Below are 27209 nucleotides of genomic sequence, written 5' to 3'. Positions count from 1 at the left end.
CAGGGTGATTGATATGTTAAATAGCCAAACTACTTAGTAGTGCATACACGAATTCAAGTATCCATCACCTGTGTCCTATAAATGCTAAAGTATTTTTTATCAATAAAATTGGAAAAGAACACAGAGACAACATATGTAAAATTAATAATCAGTTCCTTCCTTATGAAATTTAAAAACAAGCCAACCATTTTCCCAAAAGCAATACCTCAAGTCAAAATTATGTTCCTATAATCTTGTACTTAGCATTGCCAAAGACCATGGCAGCTACTTAGTAGTCTCTGAGGAAAAAACATTTTCAGAGTATAACATATCAGATCAGTCCTCTCCAAGATGTTTTTAGACTGTGATGCTTATAAACTTAAATTCAACTGAGAGAAAATCCTAGCAGAATTTTAATTTTGCCAATGTGTAATAACCTTTGCTGAGAAAGAATTCTAATTTTGCATCTCTTCTTTCTATGTGAGTGAATATTGCTGATTTCTTAAAAAGGTGAAAAATATAGAATAACAATAACCATTGTCACTTGTTCTTAGGTCAATTTCCTTATAAGCAAAGCCCGAGATGTGTGTTTTTGCTTTATGGAAGACATGTTTCTGATAAAGCCTGTAAGACAATGAGTCAAGAAGAATCCATGAGGGAAAAACCTATGCAGAGTTGTGCATTTAGCCAGACTTAAGCTTGATGGAGTGAGGTCCTCTGGAGTTTATATGGCTCATAGGGTACACTTGTGAGTTGTTGGAGAAGACATACTTAGTATCAAGAGACTCTGATAAAAGATCTGGATGGAGTTGGAAAAGCACCTACCATAATAGGTAAATGCAAGTTAGAAACTTGAAAGGGAAGTCTCTAGTGATTATTCATGCCATATTCCATAAACTGTTAACTGTGAATTTTGATATTGCAAATCTGTGAAAAGTTGTCACCAAAAACCTTAAAAATTTTACAGCATATTTTGAATTTTATGTTCTAGCAAATGAAGGTTCATGAATAGTAAATTAATGAATGTAGAATCATTTCTTCTACCAGAAAATAATTTAACTATATCTATCTCTTCACAAGATGAATTGTTAGAACCAGTAATTACTGAAGAATTGGAGATGAATTTTTATAAACAGTATCATATGCTTCTTTTGTAAAAAGTTAAAATGAATACCCGACACTTGATGAAATTGCTTTACAATCTCTCCTTTCATTTCTATTAACATACATATGTGAAACTGGCTTCCATACTTTTAAGTGGTGGTAGCTTGAATGAGAGAAAAATAGCAACATTTGTCAGTAGTTTAGATATCACTATCCTTTAAATCATTTATCATCCAACCTAGATAAGTTAACCAGCCGAATGAAAAAAAAGTTTATTTGGCACTATATAATTTTAAGTATTAATATGCATGCATTTATGCTTAATTTAATTGGGTTCTCCAGAAAGGGAGAACCAATAGGAGAGACAGATGAATAGACAGGTAGATAGATGGCATAGGTTAAACAGAAGAGGTGACTTAGGGGAATTGGTTCACATAATAATGGAATCTGAGAAATCTCATGACAAGCTTTCTGAAAGCTGGAGACTTTAGGAAAACCAAGAGTCTTAGTCTTAGAACTAGGAAAACTGACAGTATAATTATCAGTTCAAAGCTAACAGCTGAGAAACAAGGGACCTGGTGGTATAAATTCTGGAGTCTAAAGGTTGGAGACTCTGGAGTTCAGCTATTAAAGGCCAAGAGATGAAGAATTTCCAGAGAGATAGAGAGAGAGAGAGAGAATTACTTTCTTTCTGCCTTTTTTGTTCTTTCCAAGGCTTCAGGCAATTGGATGTAGCCAACCATATTGAGGGTAGATCTTCAATCTTCTTTACTAAGACTACCAACTCACAGTCCAATCTCTTCTGTAAACCCTGTCATAGATTTACATAGAAATAATACTTTGTCAATTCCCAAGTTCACACCAAAAATCACAAGTCCACCCTTTGTCAACTTAACATTCACACACATGTCCCTAAACCATAAACTCCCCAATAAAGATAATAACAGTTAGTAGTTTCACCTACTACCATAATACAACTGTCCATAGTATGACTATCTTGCATACAGCCAAAAATATTTTAATCCCTACTCCTGAAGAGGAGGTAAAGACTTTGAATAATATTTGTTCTTCTTTTGACATTGCATTCCTTAAAAAACTATGCTGTAAAATTAACAAGAATTAAATACTGATACAAAGTCAATAAATTTTATTACACAATTAAGACAAGAAGGAAGGTAAATATGTTGTTGCATATAATGCCTGTAATTTCAGTGTTTGGAAGGCTGAAGCAGGGAGATCATTAGCTTGAGGCCAACCTGGTCTACACAGTGAGTCCCTGTTAACAAAAATGAAAATTATAATGTAAATAAAAAGGAAACAAAATATTTGCTTAATATATGTACATGAACATATAAATTTATTCTTATCAAAACAGGGAAGAAATAGTTATGAAATTGTAATTCTTATTTCTGTAAAACTGGTCATATATAGTTTATATGTTCTCATATTATAGTTCTCATTTATAACTACCTCTTATATTAATTATTCAGTGTTTCCTTTGCCTTTATTGGGCACTTTAGTTGCTCATGGTTCTTTACTTAGTCAGGTGACACAAACCTATGCATAGCACTGCCTGGATGAAATTGTTGTAATTTTCTAGTGATGCTATAAGACATCTATAGTACTCCAGTTTATTGGAAGAAAAAGTTTTCAAAGTATTCTGTAATGATACTCTAGATTTTGTTGGTGTTTGTTGTGATATCCCCATTTTCTTCTCTAATGTTGTTGATGTGGGTCTTTTCCCTTCTTCTTTTGATTAGTTTGGATGAGCGTTTATCAATCTTATTTATTTTTTTCAAAAAAATCAACTTTTTATTTTGTTGATTCTATTGTCATTTTAGACTCCATTTCATTAATTTCTGCCCAAATATTTATTTACTTTTTATTTTCACCTTCTGATTTTGTGCTTTTCTTTTTATTTGTTGAGAACTTAAGATGCATCAAGTTATTTATTTGAGATTGCTCTCTCTCTCTCTTTCTCTCTCTCTGTGTGTGTGTGTGTGTGTGTGTGTGTGTGTGTGTGTGTTTAGGAAATTACAGCTCTAAACATTTCTCTTAGCAGTTCCTTTATTGTGTTCTAAAGGTTCTAGTAAGTTGTATTTTCATTTTCATTAGATTCTAAGGACCTTTGATCTCCTCTTGTTTAATACTTCTAGGACCCACTGTGATCATTCACCAATGCATTTGTCAGTCTCCGTATGTTTGAAAATTTTCTTCACGGTTTTTTGCTGTTGATTTCTAGTTTTAGTACACTGTGGTCAGATAGAATACAGGAGATATTTCAATTTTCTTATTTTTTGCTAATACTTGCTTTATGTCCTAAAATATGATTTATAGAAGAATGTGTGTTATACAGCTACTGGATGAAATATTCCACAGATATCTGTTAAGTCTCTTTGGTTTATCATGTCAATTAATTCTGTGGTTTCTTTGTTGAAGTTTTTTGTATGGATGACCTATCTATTGGTGGGACTGGGGTATTATAATATCCCACTATTATTATTTTGGGGTCTAGCTGTGCTTGTATGTCCAGAAGTATTTGTTTAATGAAATTGGGTGCACCAACATTCAGTGTGTGTATGTTAACAGCTGTTATCTTCTCTCAATGAATTTTTCTCCTTATTAATATGAAGTGGTCATTATCTCTCCTAGTTTTTGTTTGAAACCTCTTTTATCAGACATGTACATAGACACCCCTGTCTGCTTTTGGGGTCTATTTGCTTGGAAAATCTTTGTTTCCATTTTCTCACTCTAAATATAAGCTTGCTTTGTCAGTGAGATGTGGTTTGTGTAGGCAGCGAATGATCAGGTCTTGCTTTTAAATCCAACTTGCCATTCTGTGTTATTTGAGAGGAGAGTTGAGACTATTAAAATTCAGTGTTAATATTGAAAGATGTGCAGTATTTCTTGTCACTCTTTTGTCTTATGACACTAGCTTCTTTCCTACTCTTCCTTTGCTAATCTACTCATTTAGAGGGACTGATTCTTTCTTGGCACTCTTTTTGTCTTCTGTGTGTGTGATTCCGTTCATTATCTTTTGAAGTGTTAGTTGGGTAGCCATGAATTCCTATAATTTTGGTTTATCATGGGAAGTTTCTACTTCTTCAATTATGAAGGGTAGTTTCCTTAGTACACTAATCTAGATTGACAATTATTTTCTTTTAGGGCTAGATGATGTTATCCCATGCTATCCTTGGATTTAATGTTTCTGTCGACAAATCATCACTTGTTCTCTGGTTTTGCCTTTACTTGTGACTTGTGACTTTTCCTTTTCAGCTTTCAATAGTCTTTCTTTGTTCTTTATATTTAAGGTTTAGCTCTAATACGTATAGGGTTGTCCCTTTTCTGTTTATTCCTACTTCATGGTCTGAAAGCCTTGTTTTTCTGAATGACACTCTCTTTCTCAAGATTATGGCAGTTTTCTGCTATTATTTTATTGAATATATTGCAATATCTTCAATTTGTACCCCTTCTACTCCTGCTATAGCCATGAGTCATAAGTTTGGTTTTCTGATAGTGTCCCAGAGATCTTGCAAGCTACATTTATATTTCTTTAGCATTATTCCTTTTTCCTTATCTGATTGATCTAGTTTATCTTAAATCCCTGATACTACCTTTTCAACATGTTCCAACATATAAGTGAGAATTACAACTGATCTTTTCATTTGGATTACTGAACTTTTCATTTCCAATATTTCAATTTGATTTTTTCAGAATTTTCATACCATTTTAAATTCATCTTTCATATCCTGTATTTTCTTTCTTATTTTAACCAGCCATTTGTTGGAATCCTCTTTGAGTTCAGTCACCCTTTTATATTTATCTTCTTTGATTTCATTCAGATGATTATGTATTTCCCCTTTAATTTCATTGATCATCCTTGTCACTGTTCTTTTGAATTCATTGTTTGAAATTTCGTTCATCTCACTTTTATTAGATTCCTTTGTGGTGGAGTTGCTGACATTTGGAGACATATTGTCTTGTTTCTTCATATTACTAATATTTCAACACTGGGATTTACAAACCTGAGTGCAGAGACTTTTACCCTTTGTTCTTCTAGTTGGAGATTTCATAGTGTTTAGAAAAGATTGTATGGTGGCTGGGATGTGGAAAATTTTCATGTCACTGGCCTGGTGGTAGGTTAACATGCTTACAGTTTTAATCCAGTTCTCTATTCTACTCAGAAAGAGCAAGAATAGCTGCAGAGGCAATTACAGAGGGTATACATCTACCATTAGACTACATAAAACCCTAGAATGATCAATGGCCACCACTACTCTAGTATCTTGAGAGGAACAAAGGAGCAAGGATGAGGCTTTGATATTAAGGAGGACCTTAGTTAGTAAGGGTTATAATCAGTTTGACATGGTGGAGGGTAATGATAATGAATACTACAAGGTGTATACTGTTATAAGGCTAGAAGGGGTGTCAACTGCAGTTAATAAAGGAGGTAATGACAAGGTAGAATGGGATGGGTAGAAGAGGTGTTGTTAATGGTGAATGGAGGAAGAAAGTCAAAAGAGAAAGGAAGAAAGAAAAACAGACAAAAAATGATCTGGCACCCTAATTAACTGCTAAATGACAGATAATATAGAAGAATTGTGGATGGGGAACAGAATTAAAAGAAAGTATAAAGGAGAAAGTTATTCTATTTGTACACAGAAGGGAAATGTTAATGAGGAAGGGTGATAGGAGAGGGAAGGAGAAGATACAGTTTAAGATTGCATATTGAAAAGTGGGTATTGTGCCTCATGAATAGTGACTGCGAAGAAAAGGGAGAAAAACAGAACTAGAAAGAAAAGGAGAAAGAAGAAACAAATAAACCCAAATCAAATGTATACAAATAATAAAAATTAACAAATAGTAATATAATATAAATTTATATATAATAACATATATAAATATAAATTAAATGAAAAAAGATTTTACAAAACAACAAAAACAAGTCAAGAAAAATATCTGTCTGAGTTCTGTTACTCACCAGAGCAGCTGTTATTATTATTTCCTGTTTTGGATTTATCACACATTATAGTATGAGGGATTTCATTGTGCTAATTCCATGCACGTGTTCAGTCTACAATGAACAAGTTCATCCCTCTTCCCCCATCTTTCAAACAGTATTTGGTGGGTGTCATTATGCTGTCTTCATATGTATATATGCAATGTACTTTCATCCTCCTCACCCCTAATATTTTCTTTGTCCCTCCCCCTCCTGTTGGTCCCCTCAGATAGTACTCATTTTACATTCATATCCCACTTTTCTTATCATCATCATCATCACCATCAACATCATTTTAGGTCTAGGCCCCATAAATAGGTGAAAACATGAGATATTTGACCTTTTGACCTTGGCTTATCTTGTTCAACATGATGATTTCCAGTTATAAATATTTCCTATGAATGAAATAATTTCATTTTTCTTTATGGCTAAGTAATATTCTGTAGTGCACATACAAATATATCCCATTTTTTTTATTCATTCATTGGTTGTTGGGCACCTCACCTGATTCCACAGTTTGGTGATTGGGAACAGAGCTGCAATAAACCATGGGTATGCCAGTATCTCTGATGTACATTGATTTATACTCCTTCAGAAATATGCCCGACAATGGTATTGTGGGGTTATAAGGTAGGTCCCTTTTTAGCTTTCGAGGGACTTCCACACTTATTTCCATAGTGGTTGTAGTAGTTTATATTCCTATCAACAGTGAATAAAGGTTCCTTTTTCCTTCATTCTCTCCAGCATTTGTTGTTGGTTTTCTTGATGATTGCCAATCTGACTAGGGTGAGAAGAAATATCAGTATAGTCTTGATTTGCATTTCCTTTCTGGCTACAGATGTTGAACATTTCTTTATGTATTTGTTACCATTTTTTTTCCTGAGAACTGTCTATTCAATTCACCTATTAATTGGATTACCAGTTCTTTTGCCATTCAGTTTCTTGAACTCTTTGTATATTCTGTATATTATTTCCTTATCTGTTGGGTAGTTAGCAGAGCTTTTCTCCCATTCTGTGTGTTCATTGATTCTAGCAGTTGTTTCTTTTGATCTGCAGAAAGTTTTTAACTTGATGCAATACCATTTGTCAATTCTTGCTCTTATTTCCTGGACAATTGGAGTCCTGTTCAGAAAATAATTACATATGCCTTATATCTTCCACAATTTTACCTAATTTTTCCTGTACTAGCTTCAATAGTGACTGTGAAGAAAAAAAAAAGTAAAACTAGAAAGAAAGGGTGAAAGAGGCAACAAATATACCCAAATCAAATGTACAAAAATAATTTTAAAAATTAATGAAAAAATACATTATAATTCTAAATGAAAAAAAGATCAAAAGACAACAAAAACAAATGAACAAAATAAATCAGAATTCTCAGTTGCTTGCCACAGCAGCTGTTATTGTTGTTGTTATTATTATTATTATTTTCTTTTCCCCCTCTTTTTCTGTATTGTTCTGTCCTGCAGGTGGCAAAATATTTGGAGATTCAGTAATGACAGTTATAGCCTTCTGCTGGTTTCCCAGCCTGGATGGGGAACATAGGGATCTAATGAAAATCTTCAGTAAAGAATTCTGGTGTCTGGATTCTTTACCCCTCAATCTCACCACTTCCCACTTAATGTGTGTCTTCCTCCTCTCATGTCTCCATCAATCCACTGTCTATTGTGATTCATACATGGCCATCATTCCCAGGCTGCATTGCTAACATTACTCTCTGTGTATGTTGCTAGGGTCCATGTTACTTTTACTATTTCCTAGGTGGAACTGAGACTGGAAGCTATGTTCAGCCGGACCTCAGGCTCTACCTTTTGTCTTACAGTGATACAGTTGGTAATGGCAGACCTCAGTCTACAATTTTGCTCCCTGGGTCTTTTTGTATCACCTACCAATTGGTGCACAGGAAGAGCTTGTTGTGACTTGGGCTGGCAACTCTGTGTTCCCCTGCTCTTACACACAAGCTCATGTGAAGGAGGCAGAGTCTAGACCACGGGGCCAGTAGCTCTAATTTCCTTAGCAGTTCTCACTGAGAACTACTTTCTTTGTTTCCATTCTGAGTTTCTGGAAACTGCTGCTGTCTTCTAATCAAACATTTGGTTCCTCTGCCTCTCATCCCATTGATTCCACTGATAAAAATATTCAGACTTTCATCTTGTATGTGGTTTTATTCAATTTTTAAAATTTGTATTGTAATTTACAAAAATGTTTGTCCAAGATGAATTTAGAGTTTAAAATTTCAAAAATTAAAAACATTCTTTAACCAAAGATAGTTTATGAATTACTGCTCTCTAAGACATGCAGGAATCAGCTGTGTTGAAAATAAAAAGCAGCCTCATTTCTAAAAGACTGGTTCCCTCATGATTGTTCAGTCTTTGCTTCAGGTGTGCCTGTGAGTTCAAGACTGAGCTGCAGCAAAACAGCTTGTACCATAAAGCTATTCAAACTAAGTCAAGCCTGTGCTGAGGCCAGTACACTATAATGACAGTGGGGGTACCCAGTGAAGAGCTACCCACCACGAAGGCCTCCAAGGCCTTCCTGATGCCTTCCTGATGCCTATTAACCTTCATGCTTCTGCTGAAGCTTAGAAATCCCTGGGCCACACAATGAGAACACTGAACTTTTCTGAGAAGGATATTTTTCCCCTCTATCAAATACCTACTCCTTCAAACATTTAAGGTGAAAAGGAGGAGGAGGGGAAACAGGAAGAGGAGGATAAGAAGGAAAAGAAGCAGCAGAAAGAGAAGAATAAAAATTATTTATCTTTCCCATCCTTTATTCACAAACTCAGTATTTCCATTAAAAAAAAATCAATGTACCCTCTTTCTAACATCAACCTTCCTTGATTGCATAAAAAATCCATCCCCTTTCCTTCTCAGTCATATTTGTTCTTATCTGTTCATATTTTTTCTTATCTATTCAGTTTTCCTCTTTTATAAAGAAGAATCATTTATAAATATACTATACTACTTAATACGATTCATTTGCTCTTCCTCTTTCAGCAAATACCTTTTTCCTTTCACTGTTGCATGTCTTTAAAATCAAATTAGGTCCCTCTTTTCTCCTACAAGTACAAAGTCCCTGCTTCTGTTAGGAATAACCTTCATTTAACGAAAATCAGGGTCTACTCTTGGCCCTCAATTTACTGTCAAAACAAAGCACTGATTTTCTTCTTTTTTGAAATATTTTCTTTGCTTGGAATTCAAGACTCACCATTCTTTAACTTTTCCTTTTAATTCATTGACAAATTCTTCTTATATTTTTTGCTGGAATTGTCACCACCATCTTCACAAATGTTGGAGTGCCCCAAAGTTCTGTCTTTGGCCCTTGTTTCCTCCCTAGGTATAAATGCTGTGCAAGTGAATTCATCTGCTCCTATAGCTTTATATGCCTTCTATTTCCTGGTGTCTCTTAAATGTATATCACCAACACCAAAATTATCCCTAAAATTCAGGCTTGACCATAGAACTCTATGAAATCTCCACTTGAATGTCTTTTAAAGATCTCATACTTTTGAAATTTGAACACTCAAATACCACCTGTCCTAATCCACTTAACCTTAGCTAGTGCTTCTCATTTCATTAAATAGTTCAGTTTACCCATGTATTCAGGTCAAGAATTTGTTACAATCCAGTGAAATATATTGCATAGAAGCCATGAAGATCCCATCTCAGCTTGGATGATTATAAACAGCAGGATTTTATAGTTTTCTCTTTCTCATTTGTGAATATGAAAGGAAGTGATCCTGAGGTCTTAGAGTATGCCAGAGGCAACTTCACATGTTGCCTCTGGCCCTGAATCACTGATGTGAAAGAAATGTTCCCATGAAGTCCACCCAATAAGTAACAAGAATATTAGACCCTGGCATGAATGAGAAATGAACGTTCATTGACTTAAACTACTGAAATTTTGGAGCTGTCCACTACAGTAGAGGCCTGCTTTAACCAGTGCATGAGTTATCACTTAGAACAATGATGTAAGTTATCAAAGAAGTCAAAACCAGGATTGATTTTGTGTTATTGACTTAGTGGTAGAGCAGCAGGACCTAAAAGAACTGAGAGAAGTGGCTCAAAGGCTAGTCAGTCACATTATTATGTGGAAAAACATTTAGTAAAAGTTCACATGAATTAGGACCCAACTACTCAGCCTGTAATTTTTATGCATTCTCTTAAAAGTAAGAGTAATATCACCTTTCTAGAGGTCCTTTTCAAAATTCATTATGAGCTGGCAGAGTGGCTCAAGCAATAAGAGTACCTGCTAGCAAGCATGAGGCCCTGAATTCAAAAACTGACCCAGAATTCATTAGGAAAAGGTATGTGTTGAATGGATGGAAGGAAAAGGAGAAAGTTTACCAATCAAGGGCACTAAAGTTTTAGAAAAGCTAGTTTCTCTAAGCTATAAATAGTAAGAGTTAAAAAGAAAGAATGAATGAAAGAAAGAAGGAAAAAAGGAAGGAAGAAAGATGGAAGGAAAGAAGAGAGGGAGGGAGGGAAGAATGAAGGAAGAGAGGAAGGGAGAAACAACAGCAACAAAGTCCAAGTAAGCTTTTAAATAAAACTAAGTTGATTCAGTTTAAGAGGAAAAATCTAATTAAGAATATTACTCAAGGTACTTAGTCTATGTAGCCTCAGGGTGACTGTCATTAATCACAAAGGAGGTGAGAAGAAATAATAAAGGAAAAAGTCAAATTTGGGAAATAATTTTAGGTACAAAATTGTATTTACTGGCACATAGAACTGACTGGAAGCAAGTAGATAAAAAGCATCCTAAGTTTTTGAGGAAATTATATTGCCAAAGTAAATGCAAACATGATCTAAAAATAGTCTATTGCTGCTTGCTGAGTCTTAAAACCATCTACTAAAATAACCCAGGGGTATGTGATGAGCCTCTGACATGGACCAGCTGCCATTTCTATGTTTCCCCAAAGAAGACAGAGTCCCCACAATCCACTTTAGATATGGCCATGGAGAATAACAGACAAAGAAGTACTTTCTGAGGAGTGGAAGAAGGAACCTTGAAAAATATTGTTTAAGGGAATTTTATCAGAGAGGAAAAACTAAGGTCTATAGTACCCTTATCTAACGCCCAGATAAAGAGACTTTCATAAAATATGCTCAGAAGATTTTAATAACTGCTTCACAATGAGGTCTTCCATTCTGCCCTTTCTGGACATATTTTGTTGCAATTATTATACCTGTCATACCACCTTATCATTCAATATTGAGTGTAGGAGGTTCATATACTTCTAAGTAATATAACTTTTCTGTCCATGTAGAAAATAACTTTGAGATCACACAGACAAGACAACTCATTGCTTAGATAACTTTGACTTCTCACTGAATAGGGTTATTGGATAATATTTTGAGTTACTTAACTTAAGAAGGAAGTAAACATTCCCCACATATGTCACAAGACTAACATGGTTATTTGGTTAACAGACTGGCTCATAGTGCCAGATACTGGCTAAATTTAAATGTTTTTTCTTTGTCCTGGGCACACAGGCAGATTGCATCTTCCAGTTTTGTTTGTGGTTGGCTGGAGCCATTTAATTGGGTTTCCACCATTGTAAGAGATGTGTAATTAATATACTCCCTTGTAGATTTGACTCAAAATGAAACAAAACGAAATGAAACCTGCAATCCATCATGTTTTCTTTCTCTCTCTGGGGCAGGAAGGAAAGACTTCAGGGCTCTATAAAAGAGCCAGAAGATTGAAATTGCCTAAAGTAATGCTTGAGAGAATCTGGGAGGTGAGGTGGATTTGCCTAACCAGAAACAGACCATCGTGGAATGAGAAACAAAATTTTACTATATCATTTTTTAAATGTTATGTTTATTTGTTAGATTAGCTATTTTTCTCTGCCAAGAAGATTGGTTTTAATTTTATTATGTTATATTATTAAAATTATTTTCCCAACCAATACATAACTAACTAGAAAGTTACATGAGGATAGAAGTTCTGTAGAGGCTGCGATGGTAACCTAAACACTAATTAAATTATTTTAGAATACGCACACCATGGGGCAAAACCTGCTAAAGTTAAAATATATTCTAGATCTCAGTATAATAGAGTGGTAAGTTCAGAGACATTAGAAGTTAAAATCTGATACTCGATAACATTTATGGCTTTGCATTACAGATTTCAGAAAGGTGCTAAAATCAGTGCTGCCTGCCTAATATTTAGGTAAAATTGATTAATTTTCTAGCTTTCTATGTGATAATGGCTGGAAAAACACCGTGAAGATCGAGTCTATAAAGATCAAGTGAAATGGAGATTAAATGTACTAGAATTGGTTTAACTGAAATCTTCAGCAAAATTCTTACTACTTTAAGAAACAAAAACACTAAATCCTAGTGATAAAGCCAGAATTTAGCAGTTAAGACTAAAAATGAAGTTAATTTTCCTATGATGTATCTATGACAGCAAATTATATTCTTTCTAGTGCTACTACATACACGACAAATCTGTAAATTTCATGTACAGTCATGAGTACATTTGTGGATAAATTAGCTGTTTCCTGTGAAGGCATCCAAATTATAACTTACCCTTATTTTTAAAGAGTTATGCTCTGTTTCCCAAACCCAAATACTCATTAAAATTTCAAATAATTTCTAAAAAACTATTCTTTTACCTTCAAAAAATCTACAGATTTTAAGCATCTCTATTAAACATGTTAGAGAAGGAAAATTTGAATCTATTTCATGTGATTTACTACTAATGACACCAACCCCTGTACCTAATTTAGAAATCTGCCTACAATAATATAATTTATTGTGGTGAAAACAGAAGCTTGAAAACAAATGAAAATTCCTGAATCAATTGTTCTAAACCTGTATTTTCTTTTCAGTGTTAATATTCTCTATTCAAACCAAAATAAGACAAAACATCTTTCAGATCCTTCATTTATTTACTTCAGTATGAAATACAGGTGACTTGTGCTCTTAAGTGTGATATGAAAAAGAAACTCAGGAAATGGACTGGATACATTTTGAAGGCTACAGGATGCAGTTTTATGGTCACTAAGACTGGCCATACTCTGAGAAAGATACTCTCATGGGCATGTGAGCTCCTGGTACTCAACTCACAGGAAATGAGTACCTGTCCCCTAGGCAGTTGGAAGTGACCAGCTTCATTCCAAGTGTCCCTCCCTCACCTTCTCTGGCTCCTCTGAAAACTCTCTTGGAAACTAATGGAAACCTTGTTCTGAAAAGCAGAAAATGGCAGAAAACTGACAGGCACAAAAAGTCAAATAAAACTGTAGGTATAAGTTTTCTATCTCTGAAATTAGATTAAAGCCTGGATCAATAAAGTTTGTATCTATTTTTGAAGTATCTAATGATGATGATGATGATTTTGTTCTCTTCTACAGGCAGATAAAGTTATCCAAACCTTGTTTTTAAAAGTAAATCCAAAATAAATCTATCATCATTGGATCTGGCTGGCACAGGAGGTAGTGTGATCTCTGTTTGAGGACTGCAGTCAGACTTGAGATTTGGTCAGTGAGCAAAGTGCTAATGCCAAGCCATCCCAGGACAAAGCAAGGCTGAGGCTTCTTCAGGTGACCAGACACCAAAAGCAAGTGGCGGCAGGGGTGGAGTGTTTGAAGAAGTCCCTTAGAACAAAAATGCTACCTGAAGTTGAACAAGGCAACCAGCCTAGGGGCAGAAATTAAGGTTCCTGAAAAGCATTAGATGAACACAATGAGAAACACACCATCCATATGTCAGGCTGAGATTATGGTCTAGTTTTTCTGCATCTTTATGACCCCAGTGCATTATAAACTACAAATATGCCTGCAAATTAATTAAGAAAAAGTAATTGGTATTAATGTGCAAAAGTTGCCCAGGGGAGTGTTTGGCCTTCCCAAACTGTTTAGCCACAGAAATGAGGGGATTTCATTGTCAACTTCACAATAGTGCTTGGTCCCATTCAATTTTTAAAAGATTTCTTTTAACAGAAGAATTTGGGTGAGGAAAGATGAATCTGTTTTATTCTTAGTAATCCAGTAAGTTTTCTTTATCATGGAAAAATATTTTTATCAATAATTAGAAGGAATATTCACCTTTCAAGGAAAGTAAAATTATGCTATGTATTTTTTTCCATAAAGATGAAGCAAGGTTTCTGCAGTAATTACAGGACAGGCTTACAGGAAGAATGCAGGAAGCAGTTTTCTCTTAAGTGACCCTTCATTATAGAAGGGTCATTGACTTTCTTTTTCCTTCTCTCTGAGTTTGTGCCTCTATAGGAACATGTTTGGGAATTTTGTTGATTCTCACAGGGGAAGGTGAGGAGATGTGGCAAACCCAATTAACTCAAGCAAAAAAAAAAATTTATGACTGTTCAGGAAAATAATTTTAAATTATTATCTGGAAGTTAATTTTCTTAAAATATTCTACAAATAAATTCTACTAACATTGGAGTTCATTGAAGTTTTTTTTTTTCTTTTGCTGGGATCCTTGGAGAATATTTCATTAACAGAATAAGTAAAGGAGATAATTATTAAAAAGTCATCATGATATAGGAAATGCATCTGCTTAGATACTTGAAGACAATAATTATATTCAGCAAAATTTAAACTCAGACTTAAAAATTACAAGAACAGAAGCAAATGAAAAGCCCTCCCATAACATAAAATATAGTCACTTTTGAAGAGGAAATTATAGGCATGAGACATTATCATATCACTTTATAAAAGCTAACATAATGGGGCTATTAGTAAGTTGCATTAAAAGAGATTAAAGTAACATTAAAACCAACCATGAAGAAAAAAATAAACAAATAATTTAAATTGAAATGATTAATCAATAACTATTACAAGCAATCCATCGTTCCTGTACCACATGTGCATATGTGTAACAATTATCATTTAAAATGTATTATCATTTCAAAGATACACAATCGCAAAAGTGCTTTTGATTTTAATCTAGTTTTCTAAATAAATACAAGCAGTGTTTATGTATAATAATTTACAATTTTTTTATAAGCCTCTTTCCAGAATCATCTCAAACTAATGTCTAAGCCAAATCTTCTTCAATTTCTATTAATAGAGAACACTGAAAGCTAACTTTTGGTTCTTTGCCTATTAAAATTGAAATAAAATGAATTAATAAAGCTTATAAAAGTCACAGAGCTGCTGAGATATCGCCTTTTATTAGCGGCAGTGAAAGATGTATAACATTCCTAAATTCAGAGCTAACAAAATTAAATTGAAAAAATTAACATCAAGGACAAATTCTTACTATTTACTTGGAGAATAAGACTTTATCTTTTATATATAATAAATTGGAAGTACACCTTTATTATTTTATGTACAGATAGACTAAATGCTAAAGGCCAAACATACGTTTCTTCTAATTACTGACATTAATCATAATATATGCTGAAGTTCAGATATTAAATAAAAAGCAAGATCGACATAAGAACATTTCAGGCATAGTTCATTTTTTGTATCAAACAAATAATTTCAGATATCTGGGTTTGTAAAATTTCTAGTTAGTATTTCTCACTTTCATCTAAATATTTAGACATTAGTTAGTCAAAACTTTGCGGTTCTGAAAAACAGACAGAAAGATAACGTATGTCAGGAAATTTTCTTCCTGCTTCTTAGCAAACACTGTCTTACTACATGCAAGACTCCAGCAATTCTTTATCCTTCTCTCTCAAAAACATTCTGAATATTTAATTTATGTGCTATTTATTAAACAAACTCCCAGGACTTCCATGCTGTCTGATTCTCTTTATTCTTCTACTACATTTATTCTTTTCACAGACACTGCCTTGCCTTTTTCTCCACTAGCTTAAATTTGCTTTTCCTCACCATTTTTCTTCTCTATATATCAGCCAGTGACTATAACTGACTTTTATAAAAAGTGGTACCCTTTGGAAATTTGTCGAGGCATTCTGGGTTATGACATGAATTTAGGAGCAGGATTAGTGTACACCTATCAGTTATGATAGGTGTCTTGTGGTCTGTGAGATAGTCTTATGTGACCCACCGCCTGGACAAATTTAAAAAGTTTCACTAAGCATTCATAGAGGTAAAAATGTTTAAACATTTTAAGGCACACATGTAGCTCCAATTGTCATAAAATCTGCATAAAATTCAATGTAGGGTGCACTTATAATTACTATTTTTTCTTTTCTTTTTTTTGTGGCAGTATTGAGGATTAAATTTAGGGCCTCATGCTTATATTTTACTGCTTGAGCTACACACCCCCAGCCCTTTTCCTTTAGTTGGCTTTTGAGATAGGGTCTTGTACTTTTACATGTCCTCTGACCTCTGCCTCCCAAGTAACTGAGAGTATAGGCTTGCTCCACCTTCCTTTTGTTTCAAACTCACTAGGTACCAAGTCTAGTTTCTTTTACTGAGAAACACCTAAGTCTAAGACTCACTTCCCTGTGATGGATTTCTGACACTTAACTGCTCAGCCTTTGGCCAAACATCACAATCTAAGAGCACAGTCCTCCAAGAAACTCCTCTGATTTCAGACACTGGCCTCAAGTCTCAGGCTGCCCAAGGTACCTGAACTTCTGAAAAACTGGCAACAAATTTGGGGGTTCCCACTGTCCTTCTGTTCTAATCACTAGCTAGAATGGCTCAAAGTATAACCAGAGGCCTAGGCCTCTTCTTGGTCAAAGATATGGTCTGGTTGACCACTATCTCAGGATTGATCAGGAGGGCCCTTGTCCCATAAGAAAGCCAATGTTGCCTGGGGATTGGTTGTAACTCTTTTCATGAACTGTTTATACTTCAGTCCTGTCCTTCCTAGAATTCAAGGTGAGTGCAGAAGACAGTGGCTCAGAACAAGGAGACAGTTCTAAAATGGAGGCAGAGATGCCTAAGTTTTTATTCTGCTTTTAGTTAGTTCTTGAATATTGGCATGCCAAGAGAAGGGTCACTGTTTTTAGCAAAAGCAGTTTCTAAATACCTGTTATGAGAACAAAGGAGAGCGCTACATTTGTGATTACAGCTTTACTACAGCAAATCAGGATTAGCCAAAGAAGAGAGGTAAAGTGTGAGGTTTGGGAGGATCCCAAATGTTGACCTTTCCAAAGAGACAGGATACATCACTAAGAAAGGATTTTAAAAGTCACAAAAACAGGGTCATAAAATTCTTTAGTCCAGGGAAAATAAAAGGAATGAGATTGCTTTTACCTAGGTCATTCTGACCTACCACAGCAGGTTTCTCCTCCTGACAGCTGAAGAGAAAATAACTTTTATAAAACCCTCTGTCCATTTATCACAATTTTTATAACATTAGTAAGCAATATCTAGTTGACAATCTGGTATTCTTGTTCATTAGTCAAATTGTAACCACCAACTTGCCATAACTACTTTCTTGTCCTTTGACTATAAAATCAGACCCCTCATGTGTCACTTTGAAGCACTTTTTCTGAGCTCCAAATATGTTTATTACCCTGTGGTCATCCTCACTCTGGATTGAATAAATGCTGTTCTCACACTAGGTGTTACTCAATGTGGTTGACAACACTCTCCTTTGACATCAATATAACAATGTACAGGAAATACTGTTACCCAAACATTAAGGTGTAGAGTTTTTATTGAGAATTCATAACATAGGCATAATTTTTTATATCATCAACTATGTGTTGAATTCAATCTTCTTGTCTCCTCCTTTCCTGCACAGGTAAAGCAAATATCATGTGACTCAAACTCCAGTAATAGAAGGTGTTAGACTGATTGAAGTACAATACATTTGCAGGTAAAATACAACTGAAGACACTTAAAGGATAGGAATATAAAACAGGTCATGTTAAGTTGGGGGTACTAGAGGTAGGGAGAGGCTAAACAAAGAGGGTAAAGGAAGGTGAAAATAGTTGACGATTTTTTTTTCAATATGTATAAATATGGAACTTGGAAACCTGTCAGTCATTCTAAGAAGGGAGAATAATGGAAGGGATGAACCAAACTTGGGTACATTGTACACATATATGGAGATGCCACAATGAAACCCCCCTATACAACTTTTATATACTAATTTAAAACGTTAAAAAAAAAGATCTTTAAAGGGAAACGCCAATTTTGTCACCCAACTCCTTCCTTCCTTCTAGCTAATGTGAGAATTTGTAAAATCTGGACCCACATATCACCACAAGGTGAAGGCCAAGTTCGGAAGTAGTGCCATGCCCAATTTTCCTGGAAAATTATCAACTTTATTAGCCCTGGACTAGCTCCTTTGTTATTTTTTATATGTATTTTTCCATGAGGGAGAAATAAATGACCATTTTGTTTGGCAGCTAGTATTTTAGTGCAAAATTTATAAAGAAATAATGAAATATTTGTAAAACAAGTTTTAATAAATTAACTATATTGAAATAAAATTTTGCATAATAATAATTTAAGGTCTTAAATATATTAAATATTATTAAGTACATGGAATTGATCGAATGAGTCTGTTAGACAAAACCTAGACATTTTAAAAGCTTACCAAAATATAATTGAATCTTTAACTTAAGATAAAGTCTTATGAAATATTAAAATAATATATTTGTATATTTCAATACGATGGAAGGCTTATTTGCTTTGTTATTGGAAGGGTTAAGGTAAAACAATAACAACTTAATATATTGATGGAGAATTTTTTTGTACTATCCAAGGTTTACATCAAGGTCAAATGCAATGTCCACTTCTTTTGGTTTGGTTCAGAGACTGTCTTCACAGTTCCCTTGCTGGTTCTTCTTTTTCTGCTCAAGTCCCCAGTAAAGAATAACCCCAAGTCTGATCTGTACCCCACACACCCTTGGGAATTTCCATATAAATTGAACATAAAGATATTCCATGAATAGTATTGAATAAATGCATCAACATCACATTTTCCAAAGTATGAAACTATTCAGAGATCTCAAATATATAATACTATTAAAGATTCAGTTGGTTTTAAAATTTAAATGTAATGCTTATTTTTTAATAATATAGAATACTTTTCATCATACAGAGTGATTATCCTAGTCTTGATAAAAGTTGAGAATTATAATGCAGCTGAATATATAAAGGTAAAAATCCCATAAAATCATTCGTTTATTTACAAAATATTCTTTTTAATGCCTTCATTGTCATTCAACGTCATCAGTGAAGTTTTATATATATATATATAATATATATATATATATATATACATCTATTTATTTATTTAAATCAGTGGAGTAGAGTTGGTGCATGGATGGTTTGCTATCCCTCAGAAATAATCTATAAAATGACAGTTATATCAACAGGATATCATATTTCCATCAGGTGCTAATAATGAATAAAACTGGTGACTTGGCTTCTTATTTATCCTCTCCATTAATTTATTAATTAATGTATGTGTATATATGTATGTATATATATATATATATATTAGAATTAAATAAACTTAACAGTTATAAATGACATATGGAACCCAATTTCCCACTGCCAGAATAAATACATTTTTATTTAACTAACCACTCATTCAGAAAAGCATTTTCTAGGTGCCTGCTGTATCTACAATATTAAGGAAATACTTAGGAAACAAGGCAGGGAAATCTCTTAATTTTTCTGAATTAAGGCAGTGACTTACAGGAATTGATGTCAATGTTAAAAAAAGATGTGCTCAAAACTATGGAATTTATTAGGAATCCACAAATCGTCAGAGGTGATCAATTTATTAAAATGGAAGATATTTCTTTAATACAAAGCAATCATTTCCCACTAGTAAAATGTTAGATGTTTAAAAGGATGAAGTGTTTGTAACCTTCCTGTACAATTCAAATCAAACTATGTAAAAGTCTTGCCTGGTCTTAGCATTTTTTTTTTCAGGTTAAACTCAGTTTCTTGAAAAATAACTAGAATGTTTTAACAGTGTCAGATAAACAGATAGTTTCACTAGCAACCAGATTGTTACAAGAAACATCGAAGACAGGAGAAAAGAGTAATGGCAGTTTTTACTACGATAACATAGTGGCATGGTATACAGGCAATCTAGAGAGAATATTAAGCTCTGTGGGAGCAGTGCTAGAGTATGAAGCCATTTTCTTTGTTACTATAGAAACAGCAAAATGTCAACTATTTTTAGAGCTCTGTTTCCAAGACTCAAGCAGCCATGCTACTTATCAGTGTGTTTTAAAGATGCCAGAAGCATATGCCAAGTTATATAGCTAGAAACTTAAGTTTGGAAGGTGATTTATTTCCTCTAGAACATTTTAATAATATGCATGTCCCTCCAATTTTAATGGTGTTTATGCAACTTAATATCCATGCTAATATATCAATTACATAAACAAGTATTATTTTATGTACACACAGTTAATAAAATAAGTTACTTCCATATTTGATTTTTTAAGTTTATCACATACAGTGTTCATAGTTATAAACACTATAATTAACATGGGTCATAAGAGCTCAATTAGATGGCTTCTGTTATCATTTATCTAATTCATGTTCAATAAGCACAGCAGTCCACTAGGTTCTGGAAATTGAGGAATGACAGAATTATATTTTTCCCAAAGTATGAATTTCTATGAGCATGACCTTATATGCATTATATTATAAAACTGAACAAAATTTTTAAGACAAGCAATGCTAATTAAAGAGGATTTCTGCAAAAAAAAAGTTTGTTGGTAGTTTTGACCAAGAAACACACATGAAGAATGGATTCATGTTTCAGAGTGCCACTTCCTATGTATCTGATACTTAATAAAGTGCCTTTGGCGAATAAAAATCTAAAACCTGTTGGTGCAGTGTTTTTTTTGTTTTTTCTTTTTCCATGATTGTGCATAATGGAAAGTTGGTAAGATTTATGTTTTTTCAAACAAGATATAAACATTATAACTAAAACGTGTTTCATAGTTATCAAAATTTTGAATTGCAAAAATAGTGTTACTCATTGCTAAGTATCTCTAATGTGTTGATAATTCATTACCTTTGTTTTTCCCTTTCATATTTTAATTTAACACATACATATCTGGGCATTACAGACACATGTAGTTATTGAACATAATTTGAGAAGAAAGTGATCTAATGTGGTCCAGGTCACTTGGAAAGCAGAGATAGGAAGATCATATTTTGATGCCAATAGGGGCAAAAGTTAGGAGACCTTATCTCTAAAGCAAACCAGGTGTGGTGGTACATGTCTATGGTCCCTGATAGTCGGAAAACAGAGGTAGGAGGATCACAGTCCCAGGCCAGCCCTGGCAAAAAGTGAAACCCTATCTGAAAAACAAACTGAAAGTAAAAGGACAGGTGAGGGCTCAAGTTGCAGAGTACAAGAGTCCCTAAGTTCAATACCTAGTACACCAAAGACAGATAGAAAGAGGGAGACAATCCCATTGTTGTGTTTGCCCTTGATCTAATGTCCACATATGAGGGAGAGCATATGATTTTTGGTCTTTTGGGCCAGGCTAACCTCACTCAGAATGATGTTCTCCAATTCCATCCATTTACCAGTGAATGATAACATTTCGTTCTTCTTCATGGCTGCATAAAATTCCATTGTGTATAGATACCACATTTTCTTAATCCATTCGTCAGTGGTGGGGCATCTTGGCTGTTTCCATAACTTGGCTATTGTGAATAATGTCTCAACAAACATGGGTGTGCAGGTGCCTCTGGAGTAACCTGTATCACAGTCTTTTGGGTACATCCCCAAGAGTGGTATTGCTGGATCAAATGGTAGATCAATGTCTAGCTTTTTAAGTAGCCTCCAAATTTTTTTCCAGAGTGGTTGTACTAGTTTACATTCCCACCAACAGTGTAAGAGGACTCCTTTTTCCCCCACATCCTCGCCAACACCTGTTGTTGGTGGTGTTGCTGATGATGGCTATTCTAACAGGGGTGAGGTGGAATCTTAGCGTGGTTTTAATTTGCATTTCCTTTATTGCTAGAGATGGTGAGCATTTTTTCATGTGTTTTTTGGCCATTTGAATTTCTTCTTTTGAGAAAGTTCTGTTTAGTTCACTTGCCCATTTCTTTATTGATTCATTAGTTTTGGGAGAATTTAGTTTTTTAACTTCCCTATATATTCTGGTTATCACTCCTTTGTCTGATGTATAGCTGGCAAATATTTTCTCCCACTCTGTGGGTGTTCTCTTCAGTTTAGAGACCATTTCTTTTGATGAACAGAAGCTTTTTAGTTTTATGAGGTCCCATTTATCTATGCTATCTCTTAGTTGCTGTGCTGCTGGGGTTTCATTGAGAAAGTTCTTAGCTATACCTACTAATGGAATTGGACTTTGAGCACATGATAAAAGCGAGAGCACACAAGGGAGGGGTGAGGATAGGTAAGACACCTAAAAAACTAGCTAACATTTGTTGCCCTTAACGCAGAGAAACTAAAGCAGATACCTTAGAAGTTACTGAGGCCAATAGGAAAAGGGGACCAGGAACTAGAGAAAAGGTTAGATCAAAAAGAATTAACCTAGAAAGTAACACCCACGCACAGGAAATCAATGTGAGTCAACTCCCTGTATAGCTATCCTTATCTTAACCAGCAAAAACCCTTGTTCCTTCCTATTATTGCTTATACTCTCTCTACAACAAAATTAGAAATAAGGGCAAAATAGTTTCTGCTGGGTATTGAGGGGGTGGGGGGGAGAGGGAGGGGGCAGAGTGGGTGGTAAGGGAGGGGGTGGGGGCAGGGGGGAGAAATGACCCAAGCTTTGTATGCACATATGAATAATAAAATTAAAAAAAAAAAGGAAGAGAGAGACAGGGAGACAGAGACAGTCAGAGAGAGAGAAAGAACTCTGACAAATTATTTTCACACTGAGATTTACTTTTTTAGAGAGAGTGATGCCTCTTTGGTTCCATACATATAGAGCTAATAGAGCACAACATAGATGTTTTGCAAGAAAAACACCTTGCATTTGGAGACACTTACATACTGCTGTTTCATAGTCCAGCCTACTGCATTGAAAATCAAGTAGCTCATTAGGCAAATTTATGTAATTTAAATAGAAAAAAGTCACTGTTTTTAAATTAGAGTAATAAGTTTTTGTGTTGATCAGATCATTAGAATTAGTGCTCATTGGTTAAGAGGTGATAAGTAAGTCCTGATCAGAAAAAAGAAAAGAAAAAAAAGACAAAAAAGAAAAATGCTGTAATGAGATTGAGCTCCTTGAAATTCTAGCAAGTAGTTTACAGTATTTCAAAAATACATATAGAGTTACACGTATATTTTAAAATAACATTTTCTGGTTACTTCAATGAATTACATAACTGACTGAAATAAAGGCAATGCAATTATCGAAATACTTAAAATTATTTAAATAACCCTAGGAGAAAAAAATAAGATTTGACTCAGCTATCAATTCCTCATTTCCCTCTGTATTAAAAATAGTATCTTTATTCTCATCACATGTTTCCTAGAGGTAAAAGCACAGTACATTATCCTTTAATTGGCCTATTTCAGTTGGCATCCATGCTATTACTTGACCACCAAACAACTTCCACAGTGGATGTTGTTTTGAGCTGCCCAGCTTCCTCTTCTGAGCTGAAGACCTGTTTCTCCAGTCACTAGAAGTGTTTAGTACATCCTATATGGACTAGCCTTCTGTGGAAGTCTATAGTCTCGCCCCAGGTTACATCTGCTCATTGGGGCCACTTGCCAAGATGAAAGATATGCAAAGGCCTTGTCCCTATTCTCTCAGTTGACATCACCTATATCTCTGGTGGAAGGTAACATTGGTTTACATGATCATTCCAGTGTCAGAGCTTCCTGTGGTGAGGAGAAACTATACAAAAAAGATAGCATGCCTCTTTTAAAATGAATTGCAATAACCTTTTCTCTCTGTTGAACTTGGCTCCCTCATACCCCACTGAGCACTTTTCCTAGAGTTCTACCGTGAACTTCTAGCATGCAAATCTCCATCTCAGAGCCAATGTCAAGGAATTCTAATAAAATCTTAAATATGTTTGGAGTAGTAGGGATAGTATTTATGAGAAAACCAGAAAAGAATTGGAAAAAGTAATTTTATTTATTTATTATCAATACTAGTAGAGCCCACATAGCTGCCTAATTTCCCTATTAAGGGTTATCTATGAAAATATATATAGTCTTTTGAGTGCTTCTTGGCACCGTAATAAAGAATGTGCTACCAATTCCACACTCGTTAAGAGCTTATGCTGTATCATGACAATGCCTCATTTGGCAGTGTTTTATTTCCCTTTTTCCCTCTATAAAAAGTCTTCATAACTGAATTAACTTAATCTGTGTGCAATACAGCCAGGAATGTTTCTCAGGAAGGGATTCACATTTTTCCTTTAGTAATCAGACAAAACTCTGATGGTAACATGAGTTAAAGATGCCATGCTGTCTTTATTGTGCAATTGCTTTCATCATTTCTCCAATAGATGTATTTCATACCCTCCTACACTCCTTTCCCAGTATGTACCACAAAGAACAGTTACAATGAAGAATGAGTTAATGACTAAAAGTCGGATGATTCTTAAAGAGAGCTACAATATTTATCAAGGTTAGCCAAACAGTGTAAGTTAACATCAAAATAACACTTATATGTTGCCATCGTTTTTCTTTTTTGATGGTACTGGAGTTTGAACTCAGGACGTTGAACTTGCTAGGCAGGTGTTCTACTACTTGAGCCATGACCCCAGTCCTTTTTTCCTTCAGTTATTTTTCTTGAATAAGGTCTGGCTGTTTTTGTCTGGGCACAGTCTCACACTGTGATTCTTCTATCTGTGTCTCCTACATAGCTGAGATTACAGGTATGTGCCTCCATACCTATCCTTTTCTATTACCTTCTATGAGCTGTGTCTTATGGATATGATGAAAAAAGTTAGTGTATAAGAAAGAACCTTCTTGGGGGCTCAGATAGAGTTGGGTTCAAACTTCGGGTTGGCTATTCACTCATCTGATTTTTGCATGTCACTAAACTGCTTAATTTATTTCATCTTCTAAAATTTATGAAGACTTTGTGGCCTTTTCTCATGTCCTTCCCTTCATCATTTTTCTTTCCCTCTTTAACAAATACTATGGAACTTCAAGTATGGAGTACGAGTTGTGTGGCTGTTAGAAAAACTACTGTGAAAAGCCCAAGTTTGTATTTTCACATTGCTCACTGTCTACTCAGAATAACAAGTGAAAGGGATGTTGTATTTATCACCATCTGTAGAATGCCTGGGGAATGTTTCCCTGGATAGTTATTCCCCAGAATGAGTCCAGAATATGAGTGGGAAGAAGTTGTTTCAGCAACATGTAGTTGTAGTGGTTGAAGGTGAGGAAGAATAACTTAGGCAAATGTTATAAGCAGAAGAATGTGCACAATTGTGCAGAGAAGCGATCACAGAAGATAATGGGAACCTGATATATTTCAGGTTTGTGGGGATCATTTTATTATGCATAAAAGAAACCTAACTATGTCTCACAAAAAAATAATAAAAAGAGTTATATGGTAAGGATCTAGGGACTTCTAAGATAATCGAAGGGAAGGGAAGTCAGGTCTCATAAGGGATCTGAATCTGTAATAGGCAAGTCATCTTGAATGGATCCTCTATTTCTCTGGACTCACATAGTCTTAATCTCTGCTTCATTCACCATCTATTTCTCACTCTTCTCTATAGTTTCTGCTTTTTACATATAGCAGAAACATTGCTTCCTCAATCTCATTTTTACATCACTATTCACTTTCGGGACTCAGAAAAATTTTTCCAGAATTACAATCCAGGTTACTATTGGTGAATATTCCCATGGAATTAGATGCCTATCTCCAATCCAATCCTACTCTAAATGAGTTAGAAAGGCAATATAGCAGTAGAACGCCTGTCTGACAAGCCACAAATCCCAGTATCAAAAAAAGAAAGAAAGTGGAAGGGCAATATAGTCTGGGCATTGTGATCAGAACCAATGGCTTCTTTGAGTAAGAAGTAGTTGCTGACGGAGGATCACCTATCTACAATTAAATATAGATTATGCTGATTGGTGTGGAGAAGGAGGAGCAACTAAGCAGAAAGAAATAAAATATCTACTCTCTTGCAAGTTATAAAGTTTGTACTTTATGCTAAAGATATGAAAAGTAGAGTTTTCTAAGTGACAAGACATGATTCTCATTTTTAGATAGGATATGTCCAGCATGGAAAATATTTCAATATATACTCAGTATAGAGAGACCTGTGTAACCAAGTGAGATAAAATTTATCACCAGCAAAAAACAAATAGTTCATGGAGGCTGGAAGTAAACCCAGGTCAGTATGAAGACTGCAGAAGGCTAAAGGATTTGAATTGTCCCTAGGATAAGGTTACTATCAGGGTTTCTGTCAGGATCAGCTCCATGATTTGTGAGTCTAAAAACACTGGAAATTTTAGGCTTCTTTTTAATGAAAAATAAGTCATTACAAAAATAAATTAAGAAAAAATGGAGGTATTTATTTAGAACAGAAAAGAGATAACATTGAAGTAAAATGTAGCCCCAATTCAGCTTTCTCTTCAGCACAATTCCCAAATGCTTGAGACCCTCCAGGGCCTCTCACCTGAGGGGAAGTGTGGGAGAGAAGTTGGAGTGGAAATAGTCTCCAGTGTTGACTGAATGCAATCTTACTTTTGTAAAGGTTACATATACAGGGTCACATATGTTTTCTAAGGACAGTCAAGTGTGAAAAATGTCAAAGCTTAAGCTTCATCAACATCATTGTAAATCTTCCTCCAGCTACCAAGTGTGGCAAATCCAAACTCCCAAGAAAGCCAAATATTTCACTGTTCCCAAGAACATATGTTTGAATCAATCTAATATGTCAGGAGGAGAATAAAATTATTTCACAAATCTTAGACATAGCATTAGAATTCATTTAATGCTACACTTAATGGCTTATTATTTTCTTCTATGTACAGCCCATAAAATGATAAGTGGTTAATGCCCTGAAATTGAAAAATATATTGCTTCTGTTGTTTCAAAATTTTGAGAATTTTGCTTTACATGGAATAATCTATTTTGTTTTGAAATACTTTAAATTTTCTTTAATATCCTGAGTACATTTTGAAGAATATTCTCTTTCACATGCTCTAAATGACTTTGAAAATGAGCAAGGAAGTTCATTGACTATTTATTATTTCCTAAAGCATCCAGGTTTAGGAATAATTACCCTAAGGCATCTGTTTTCCTTTTAAAAGTGCTTCTAAAAAGATACACTAGGAAGCCTTGCTTT

This window comes from Castor canadensis, chromosome 11 (genome assembly GCF_047511655.1).
Source record: "Castor canadensis chromosome 11, mCasCan1.hap1v2, whole genome shotgun sequence".
Classification (NCBI taxonomy): Eukaryota; Metazoa; Chordata; class Mammalia; order Rodentia; family Castoridae; genus Castor; species Castor canadensis.
Note: the sequence above shows the minus strand (reverse complement) of the source record.